The sequence below is a fragment of the Pinus tabuliformis genome, chromosome J, assembly GCF_031772625.1.
Source record: "Pinus tabuliformis cultivar Carrire ecotype Pingquan chromosome J, CPIR1, whole genome shotgun sequence".
In the NCBI taxonomy this organism is placed as follows: Eukaryota; Viridiplantae; Streptophyta; class Pinopsida; order Pinales; family Pinaceae; genus Pinus; species Pinus tabuliformis.
This window is the reverse complement of record NC_142295.1, coordinates 836248501-836260475: the sequence shown is the minus strand read 5'-3', so window position 1 is coordinate 836260475 and position 11975 is coordinate 836248501.

The following is an 11975-nucleotide window of genomic DNA, read 5'->3' as shown; positions in this document are numbered from 1 at the left end:
CACAATCTCCAAAGAACTCAAGAAGGAAAAGAGGAAGGAAAAGACAGAATGAAATGCTAAACGAATGTCGAAAACTACTTATTAACTCAGGTAAGATGAAAGATCTTACTAGCTATTCCTTTAATAACCTTTCTTAATGAAGCTTACAACATGGAACATTAGAGGTATAGGTAGTAGAAGGAAACAAAGGAACCTAAGTAACAGAATAAAAGAAGAAAAACCAGACATGGTCTTTATTCAAGAGACTAAATGTTAAATGGATAAAATAAGAGAAATTCATAATAAATGGTTAATCAAGTATGAGTACTTAGAGGTTAAGGCAAACAATTTGGTAGCGGGGATTCTAACGATGTGGGATCCACAGAAATTTGGAATCTTGGAGGCTTAAGCATCCAGGAACTATCTATCTTTGGTGTGTAGTCCTGTAGGTGATAAGGAGACTTACATGATAACAAATTTTTATGGACCTCAAAAGAAATCAGATAAGCTAAAGCTTCTTACCTCTTTGGAAGGTCGAAGAGCAAAACATCCCAATATGCCCTGGATAGTTGCAGTTGATTTCAATATGATAAGATCTTTTTCAGAAAAAAAGGAGGCACTAGACAGCTAGGCAGAGACTCTGAAGCCTTTCAAGATTTTATTAGGAACATGGGACTAGCGGACACTGAGACTATAAATGGAACCTTCACTTGGAACAATAAAAGGGGAGGGGCTTCTCAAGTGGCTTCCAAAATTGACATATTTATTATTTTTGAAGATCTCCTCCTCATTGGACCAGCCATCACTACTTCCATTATGCCCTTTGGAGGTTCGGATCACTGGCCAGTTCAGCTAGAAGCTACCGTTATGGTCACTCCGAGAAACAGGCCCTTCAAATTCGAAAATGCATGGCTCTCTCACCACAAATTCATCAGTAACATTGACAAATGGTGGAAAAAGGAGTTAAATATTAAGGGTACCAAAATGTTCATGCTCCAGTAGAGACTCAAACATATTAAATCCAAACTTAAAGCTTGGAACAAAAATGAATTTGGTGATATCCTTAACCCAGAATAGAATCTAAGCAGAAATAAATCATATCAACATCACAGAGGGCTTCAATGAAGAGAGGCAAAAACTAACTAACTCTCTGCAGGAAGATTGGGAGGATCGTTGTCTGCAAGAGGAAATCTTCTAGAGATAGAAATCTAGAATTCAATGGATCAAATAGGGAGAAAGAAACACAAAGTTCTTCCACAAATACACTATGGCACATAGGGCACACAATAGAATCACAAATATTAAGGATTCTCAAGGTATTGAGCTTGTATCTCACATGGACATGGAATCAAGTCTAGTTAAACACTTCTCCAATACTGCAAAGGAGCCACTGGAGGATAGATCTAGGTTCATTGATCAATTCACCCAGTATATTCCCAAGTTGGTCACTAGAGAGGACAACCACAATCTCAATAGACTGGTCTCAGAAGAGGAGGTCAGTGAAGTGATTAAGGAAATGCAAAGTGGAAAAGCACCAGGCCCGGATGGATTCAATGTAGACTTCTTCAAAGCATGTAGGGATACAGTAAAGTAGGACATCCTCGAGGTTGTGGAAGACTTGAGAAAATCCGAAAAGGTTCTGAAAGCACTGAACGCTTCCTTCATAGCTTTAATCCCCAAAAAGGAAAATTCTATGACTCGGGATGGATTTCGACCCACATCGTTATGCAATGTGGTGTATAAAATCATCTCCAAAGTGATAGCTAATAGACTCAAGCCCCTGCTACCTTCCCTCATCTCAAAAAAGCAAGCAGGCTATGTGGAAGGAAGACAAATTCTCAACAACATCATCCAAGCACATGAGGTGGTACAGTCTCTTAAATGCAACAAGCAAGCAGGCATGATCATTCAGTTGGACCTTGTGAAAGCCTATGACAAACTTAGCTAGTCTTATATTAGAGCTATTTTAAAAGCCTATGGCTTTGACCAAAACTAGATTAGATGGGTTATGGCACTAGTTACCATAACCAGCTTCTCTATTCTGCTTAATGCAGCTCCTTCAAGCCCCTTCTCACCTTCCAGAGGGCTCAGACAAGGAGATCCGCTCTCACCTTTCCTCTTCATCCTCATGATGGAAGGGCTAGGTAGGGAAATCAAAATGGCAAATGTTGAAGGATGAATTCAAGGTATCAAGCTCACCCTGGATGGAGAGGCTAACACTCATCAACAATTTGTGGATGATACTATGTTGCAGGGCATATCCAAAATTAGGGAAGCAAGAGTAATCAAAAACATCCTAAACGACTTTGCTATGGCAGTAGGAACAAAGGTAAGCCTCAACAAGTCAAAAGTTTTTTCTTTAATACCAATATTGCTATACAAAGAAACATTACCAGGGTTCTTGGTTTTCAAAGAGAACAGTTACCGTCCAAATACCTTGGCATTCCTCTTACCAACAAACCTCTAAGCAAGAAAATATGGGAATCAATTTTAAATAAACTTCAAGACAAGATCAGAAAATGGACATGCAGATCCTTAAACCTAGCAGGGTGACTTGTGCTTACACAGGTGGTCCTACAGGCCATTCCCGTTTTCATGTTTGCAGCTCTCCTTGCTCCTCAAGGTATTAAGCAACAGATAAGGAGCATACAAAGGGACTTTCTGTGGGGCAAAGGGGAGGAGAAAAGGAAGTGGGCTTTAGTGGCCTGGGACAAGCTCTATAGGCCCAAAAGCCATGGTGGCTTGGGGCTGCATGACCTGGAAACTCTCAGCAAAGTTTTGAGAGATAAGCTCTAGTGGATATGGATCAAGGAGCCAAATGCTCCTTGGGCAAAACTTTGGAAACAAAAGTATGCCAAGGATTGGCAGGAGAAGGATCATATTAGAATGTCAGGACAGATTAGGGGCTCACACATTTGGAAACTTACTTGGGAGAATAAAGGCATTGTTCAACAACACTATTTCTGGGAAATCCGAGTAGGGGACTGTGCCCGATTTTGGGAGGATAGATGGCAGCAGGAACCCATCCTGAACAGGAATGACCTAGTAGCCCTTAAGAGAGAGACAGAGAGCAAAGGTCTGTTATTGGTAAAATATTTTTGGGACCAGGGAAGTAATAATGTAAAATGGAGAAAATGGAAGGACCTAGGTTACAGTGATGAGAGTCCTTTGAAGGCCAAGGCAGATGCTCTTACCCAGGACTTAGAGCATAGGTAGATTCTAGTTTCCTCCTCACCTAACCAACTAAGATGGGGGAAGAACAATGAAGGTAACTTTAACCTCAAAGAAGCAAAACAGGCAGTCACAGGTTTTAACTTTGTGAATACAGAACAAGTCTGGAAGGAGCTTTGGCAAACTCCTCACTAGATGAAAATAAAGTTATTCATCTGGCTTGTGCATCAAAGAAAGATCCTAACTTGGGAAAACCTACTAAAGAAAGGCTTCATTGGCCCTTCCAAATGTCACCTTTGTGGCTCACATGAGGAAACAATTGAACACCTTCTCAACCTCTGCCCTTTCTCTGCTAAGGTGTGGAACTGGGTGGCCTCAATCTTCAAACAAACCGACAAGGACAGTCTCAGCATATCCAACACATTGAAAAAATGGAGGAAGAACTTCTCAGAGAATGAGATCATCAACAAAGCTTGGATGCTAGTACCAAGCTTTGTCATTTGGAATGTTTGGAAAGAGTGCAATAGGCGGATCTTCAAAAATAAAGCTAGTGAGCCCCAGCACATAATCAATCAAATTCTAAAACAGCTTAAAGAAATAGTTAAAAGCCTTTTGAGGTCAATTCCCAAGGATCCTCCTCTGCCTCACAAGGAGAATATTATACTAAATTTGGGACTACAGTCCATCAGTCCTCAAGGAATAATAAAGGGAGTGAGAACAATAAATACAGGGGCCAGTAGTTGGAAGCCCCCACCACAAGGCTTCTTCAAGGTAAACATTGATGGAGCTTCTAAGGGAAATCCAAGGGTAGCTGGCTTTGGGGGTGCCATAAGAGATCATCAGGGGCAAACAAAATACATCTTCCATGGCCACTTGGGAAAGGGTACCAATAATATGGCTGAACTCCTGGCATTAGAACAATGCTTGGAGATCCTGGTGGAGGCAAATTTACAGAATGCTATCATTGAAGCAGATTCAGAATTGATCATTAGAGCAACCAAGAAAATTCACAATGGAACTTCACCAGATAAAGTGTCGAAGCACTGGAAGCTACTGTAGGTTTTTTACCGTATCCACTCTCACTTGCAAACCCTTAAAACGATAAGATTTGTTCATGTTAGAAGGAAGGCAAATATGTTAGCAGATCGGTTGGCCAACAAAGGAGTGACCAATAAGGACAGGGATTCTCAGCATGCCTGGGAGTCGTTACCTGCCGGAAAACTACGAGAGGACTGTTTCTACCTGGCAACCAAAGATATGGAACTATGGATGAACAGAACTGATCGAAGGGATTCAAGAGACAGGCGGGAGGATGGTATCACCTAATTCGTCTACAATTTTTGGTTTTGGTTGCTCTCCACAACTTTGTTCACTTTCAGTTGAATGATGAAGGTTACGAATCAGGCAGTGCCACAGATATGGTTGCCTGTGTGCATTTGACTCAGCAGGTTTTTGATGGAGACTCCAGGCGGAAGGCTCAGAAATGTCTGTGGAAATGGTCAACTGGTCTTTGCTTGGTGATTAAGCATTCTAGTTTTTCCATGAAACCTCGAATACAAAACCATAAATGGTATATCGAGTGGGACAAGAATGGTATCTATTTTTTTGTAATGTGCCTCCGATTCCACTCATTGTGTGACATGTTGCAATGAGAGGTGAGAGAAAACCGCCCGATTTGTGCTTCTCATCCGCACGATATCCACGATGGTCATTGGATCGGGGTTGTGTAATCAACGGCGGGGATGGGTTTGTGCTTGTTTCTTGAGAGTTCCAGACCTGAATTTGTTTAGTGGACTCAATCTATAGCTATTGTCAGGTCCGTTTGTTGGGTGCATAGTGGTCCACTATGGGTCCCTTTGTGGACCCCAAGTGGGATACCTGTAGGGCTTTTGTGGGCCTCGGTCCCTAGTTTTCTGTCCTCCCTGCTGATTGGGACACTTTGTAAACTATGTAATTTGGTTAGATTAATAGAAGGTTCGTCTCTTACTTATAAAAAAAAAGATATAACTCTGATTATCACAGTAAATCAATGTAGGATCCATCTGCTAACCAAATAACCTAACGAGGATCTTCCTCAACCAAATAACCTTACAATTTTTTTGACTAGCAACCATGTACTTTGCTTCTGTTGAACTAAGTGCAACTGATCTTTGCGTCCTGATGTACAAAGAAAATTTTGCTGACCCAACACTGAAGATTCTCCTTGATTGGATCTTTTTGTCAGATGGACTCCCTTCCCAATATTCATCTGTGAATCCTTGAAGCTTCACTCCCTCTATCCATATGTACCAAAGACCAAACTGAGTGGTGCCTCTGAGGTATCTCAACACATGTTTAGCTACCTTCCAATAAAGTTTGGTTGGCTTAACCATGGCTTGACTAAGCTGGTTAACTCTAAAACACATGCCCGATCATTTGTTCACCAAATACATAAGTGAACCCACAAGTTATCTATAAATAGTTGTCTCCACTACTTCACCTGAAGTAGAATCTTCCTTCCTCCAACTACCTGCTAGTGGAGTCTCCCTGGGTTTGTTGCTCTCCGTGTGGAACTTCTTCGGTATCTCGTTGGCATACTTACCATAAGAGACAAATAGTACCTCGTCTCCATTCCATATTTTCATACCAATAAAGTAATGCATAAGCCCCAGGTCCTTCCTCTCGAGTTCTCTTGCAAGATCCTCTTTGCAAGATTTTATCAAATTCTCATCACCTGCTAGAATAAAGTCATTGACATATAATACTATAATAAAAAAGTTAACTTCACTTCACTTTTGGTGAAGCCCAACCCGATGAAATAGTTGTCAATTCTGATGTACCACACACAGGGTGCTTGTTTGAGTCCATACAACGCTCACTTGAGTCTACACACATGCGACTCTTTGTTGACGGTCTCAAATCCTTTTGGTTTCTCAATGTACACCTATTCCTCAATCATACCATTGAGGAATATTTTCTTCACTTCCATCTGATGTATAGAATATATATGATTGAAGAGTACCCTTCTACTGGAGCAAATGTCTCATCATAATCAATTCCCTCCACCTGAGAGAATCCTCTAGCCACAAATATGGCCTTGTGTTTCTCCACACCCCCATTTACTGCTTGCTTTACCTTGTAAAGCCATCTGGAACTTACCACATATTTGTCTGCTAGCCTTGGGACCACTTCCCAAATATTGCTTCTGATAGTGGAGTCATACTCCTTGTTGAAGTCTGAAATTGTTTCTTTTTCACTACCCTTTTTCCCTCTTATTTCATCTTCTTTCACCTTGTTATCACCATTTTGTAGTAAACACAACATGTTTAAGGTCAAGGTCAACTCTCAAAAAGTTATTCATCATCCATAATTAGAATCTCTGCTTCTTAATGAATTATGATGAAAATATTCCTACAACTATGAAATTACAAACATTCTGCAACTGATATTTGTTTCTACAATAGAATCCAGTGTTAGATAGGTTGCAACACTCAAGTGAAAGGAAAAATACTACCAAAAGGTGACAAACGTCTTCCAGATGGACAACCCCCTACTGGTATTACTTGGCAAGCTACATGGGTTAAATAAATATTGAAGTCAAAGGAAAAGTCAAACTTGGGAACTGCATGTAGAAATCAAACACAAATAGCAAAAACATAACAAACATCAAGCGAGTGAGAATGAAGATTGGATTAGCTATCAAGATTGTAGATCGAGATAAAATCTCCTATGAATTTATCTTTCAATATAGCATCATAAAGAGATTGAACTCTAAGATAAATCAATCTCATAGGTGTCGAAATCATTCATACCATATTGGCTTAAAACTCTTTCAAAATCATTCTATAATTTGCATAAATGTTGAAGCGAGAGACAATACATAAGGTTTTTATTACTAAGTTAATATTTCTTTTGTGAAGAAGAATGATACTCTCTTTTATAATACAAATCACTGTTATTTTCAAATGTGTGTAAACAAGCTTTTGAGCACTATTCAACCTTGCACTTTGGGAGGGGCCCCTGTGAGATGTGAGGTCTTATTCATAAGTTTTCATTTTGTTTTCTGCATTGTAATTTATCATTACTTTTAAGAATTTATTTTGCATTATAGTTACATTTCTGATTGTTTTCATTTGGTTGCAGAGTACTCATAAACATAAAAGCATTAAAAAGATTCCAGTTATTGAATGGATTTCCCTTCTAGCACTTGATCATTTCACAGTGTGATTTACTAATTGTTAATGAACACTCTTTAGAGGATAAATATGCACACAAGTAATCATTCTTAAAGTTGTAAATATTTTCGTTTTGTTTTCAGTAAGTAGATCTTTTTATGGAAATTTCTCCTTCATGCAATTAATATAGGATTTCTTTACTGCAATCTAGCATAAGAGTTTCATCTTTTCCAAGTTAGTGTAGAATGCTTTGATTTCTGCAAAATAAAATTAGATTGTATTTTCATGAACTTTGACTTTTCCCCATTATTTTACTTTCATAGAAGGAAGTTTTGAATTTTCAACTTAAAGTAGATTGTCAATTTTCTGCAAAGAAGTTTTTAATTTAATTAATGAGGATTTAATATAACTTTAGAATGAAAGAACATGCTCGTAATTACTCTCCAATTTGTGTCAATACTTCAAAATAGTTTCATTTCTAGAGGCAATTAGTTCACAAGAAGAATCCTAGCATATATAGTGCACATACATTCCACAAGTACATGAATCTTGGTTGACAATTAATCAAGTAAGTTAAGAACAACTAATTTAGCAAAAAATTTGGCATCGTTTCTAAGGATGTGTATATAGGATTCCATTCGTTCATTTCATTTTAAGAGATTTTAATTTAATAAAATTGAAAAATGATAAAAAGAATTTATGCATAGAGAAAGGGATTCTAGGGGTAGATTTATAAGTAGAGGTAGAAGTTCAATTCCAACATCACCACTCACTTCACCTAGACCTCATAGTGCCACACCATCCAAATGTACTTGCATCCCATCATTGGAAGGTAGACATAGAATTCATGAATTCATAGATCATAAATCCAATATAGAAATTCATCAACTTCTTCTACAAAAGTTGTAGTTGACGAACCCACATCCCGAATAGAAGGCATAATTTTCCTCTCTTCAATAGGAGAACCACTGCTAGGACATGAACTAGAGGTTCCTATTGAAGAAGAAGAAGAATAAACTTATTTTAACATAACATTCATAGAGGAATGAGAAGAAAAGCTATATAATCCTATTATAGAACCTTACATTGACCTGAAGAATCTACAATGGAAGGGGAAGGACAAGAAGGACTGCATAATGTAGATGGTGGTAAATTTAGGATTGGAGGTGGAAGAGGTAGAGGAGGAAATAGAGGAGGGGGTGGAGGTCGACATGGTGGTAGAGGTGGTAGGGGAGAACTAGATCCTTATGGATTTCCCATCTTTGATGAATATACTACAACTACAATGAAGAACATCTCACCATCCATTCTCCCTAATTTATATGATTTAGGACATGAGCATCCTGAAACATTTCTTTTTGAGTTTGAAGTTCTATGTATAACTTATGATTACTTACTCAATCCTCAAAAGTTGAAATTTTTTCCAGCAACTCTTAAATATGGTGCACTTAATTAGTTTATGGGATTAGGAACTTACACAATTAGAACATGGGATGAAATGAAAAATGTTTTCTTAGAAAAATACAAGGATTATTGTATGCCCCATAACCTCAAGGATGAAGTATTTAAGAGGATGCAAAAGGAGGATGAGAGCCTTGAAGATCTAGTTGAAAGATTTGTTGACAACATCGAAAGAGCTAAGATGTATAATTTGGATGATGAAACACTAAAATATCTTTTGTTAAAATCCATCAAATATAAACAGATTGATCTTCTTAATTTAATTGGCAAACGAGATGTGTCACAAATTTCATTTGGATAAATCTATGATTTATGTAAACATATCTATAGGGGTAAGGGTAAGACTAGTAAAATTCCAAGAGATCTTGTGATGTCCAAAATTAATAAATTTGCAGCTGGAACAGTAAGAGAGCTGAAATATGCAATTTTCTCAATAACTTAAAAACATATATCTTAGGGAGTCTTAGTGAACACCTAGATACCTTTAAGATACAAAACAAGCAAAAAGCTAAAATTGTTGCATTATTTATTTTCTATTCCAACTGTAGAAAGAAACATGCCCTAAGAGAATGTCCCCTTGATAGTATAGATGTTTGTGCCATATGTGTTGAAAATCATAATATAAAGGAATTTCCTTCAATATCTGGTCTTAAAGTTGTTTTTAAAGATGAAGCTGGGGCAATCCAAGTTAAATCCCTTTGTTTTGTTGCTAAAATACCATGGAAAAATCAACAATCAAATATGACTAAAGGTTTCAATACTCAATCATATGCACAACCACAAAACAATTGGACTGCACCCATTCCATGACAACCTGATCCAGATTTAAACAAGAACGCAACAAATTATAGATGTAACCATAAATACATAGATGCAATAGATTTAATACTTCATTTCATTAATGGAAAATACTGAAATATGCTTACAAACAGAAATGGAAATAAACTAGCTCGAGCGATGGTATCTTATCTCTGAGAAGATATGTGGTGGCTACATGCATTTGAACTATGTTATAATGAGGCTAAAAGGCCTATTTATTGTTGAGAAACAATGGAAAACCCTAAATATCCAAAAACCTAACCCTAGGAGATGAAGCACCAAACTATGGGCCCCGTTTGGGGAAATTGGTACATCAACTTCCCGGGGTCATATCTTTGGCATACGATATCTGTTTGATGCACACAATACCTCGTTGAAAATATCTATCCGAGGACCACAAAGTTCAGAACACAAAAAATTGCCAAAAATAGTAAATTGTGCTACAAATAAGGAAACTGAAAAACTGAAAGAGATAATTGTGGGGGTCCAAGTGGGCTAGGCGAGTGGCCACCAACATCCACCTAGATCATTCCTCCCCCTTAGGAGGCAATGGTACCCATTGCACTGAGTGCCTCCATGAGATGGGGAAACTTCTGTTGAACTGTGTCCTTGGTGAGTTGTTCTGCAATCTTTGATGTGTCCAATAATGGTGGGAAGCATGGTTGAGGGTGGTCCACATTGAACACTTGGTGTAAGCCAAGGAATGGGGGAATGTTTTGCTCCAAAGCATTGTTTCCCACAACCTTGCTAGTGTTGTAAGGACCATATCGGAGTGGTTTGAGCTTCCGATGGGCTCTTGTAAGGTGTTCTTTCTGTAGATGCAACCAAACTTTGTCACCCACTTGAAACTTGTGTGGCACCTAATGTTGATCATGTTGCTGCTTGTGCTTGGTATTTTCTACAATGTAGTGGTGATATATCAGCTCGTTGGGTAGATGTGCTCTAGGAGTCAGATCGAATGAATGCTTGACCTAACAGTGCAGCGATACCCCTGTGAGTGAGGAGAAGATGTACCTGTATTCTTTCATGACCATATCCATCTACTTCTGTTGTGTGTAGGAACCCTTCCCAGGGGTCATGGATGTGGCGATGATCTTCCCCTTACTTTGGGAGCGAACTAGACAAAAAATAAATTTCCTATTCTGGGAGATGATCTTACTTCCTTTCATAGCAAAGATCAGAGAAGTGGCGGTAGGTGGGGCTACCTTTGGTATCCTATATAATGTATTACACAAAGAAATAATAATAGTGCAAGGCCTTGACTCATACACAACATGTCACTTCCACAAGTATGGTTGGCCTAATAATACATCAAAAACATCCAGAGGTGCAACATCACACAATACCTCATCTGTGAATGGCTTGATGTTGTAGGGAAGGCGACAATACTGGCAGACTCGAAGATCTCGTCCTTGGTGAAGACACTCGATGTTGTATGGTTGTGGGTGTGGCATGGTTGATAGTCCCAACTGCTCCATGACTTCTACTGAAATGGGGTTCTTTTGGCTCCCACTGTTAATAATGAATTGTAGTGGCCAACCCTTCACCCACATCTGTGAGTGGAAAAGACGCTCCCCCTCCTTTGGATCTTTGGGCTCATTCTTATGGATCTTGGTGGTGGCAACAATGGCATTGGGCTCTGTGTTAATGATATTCTTCCCTTTTTCATTCCTCTTGTCGGGTTTTGACTCAGGGTTGGAACAGGCATCTGATTCTAAAGCCTTCAACTCGGCCACCAACGACTGCTTGGTCCAACACTCACTATTGTTGTGAGTGGGGCTCTTATAGAACTCACACCATTTTCCTGTGTCATTCTGTGCCTTTGTGGTGTTGTTATTTTCTTGTGGCTTCAATGGGTTGTCTTGGGTCACCCTGTCTTGGCTTTGTCCTTGTTTCTGCGGTTTGGGGAAGCATTTCCCTTGCTTCGGATTCACATATCCAAATTCTCCCTTCTTCTATTTAAATTGTTGCCCAATCTTGACAGTGTATCAATACACTGTGCTGAGTGAGGAGATGTCCAGGAACTCCATCTTGTCCTGGATGTACCTGTGTAGGTAGTCGCGGTATTTGAGTACCAAATTCTGCTCAGAATCCTTAATACCCAACTTCGTGCGAAGGGTATGAAAATAGTTGGTAAACTTTGGCACGTCTTGGTCCCTTCCCTGCCGCAGAGTTGTCCACTTTATGTATTTATACTCATATCTTTCGACAGGGTAGTACTACTCCTTGATGGCATCCTAGAATGAATTCCAAGTGGGTGGGGCTGAAAACAGTGAGGTCTTACTTTTATCCTTATGCTCGTGGTAGGTTTCCCACCAGTCCTTGACATGGGGGGTTGCTTTGAGAAGTGAAAAAGTGATCTTTTTATGGCTGGAAAAATCAAGAATAGAA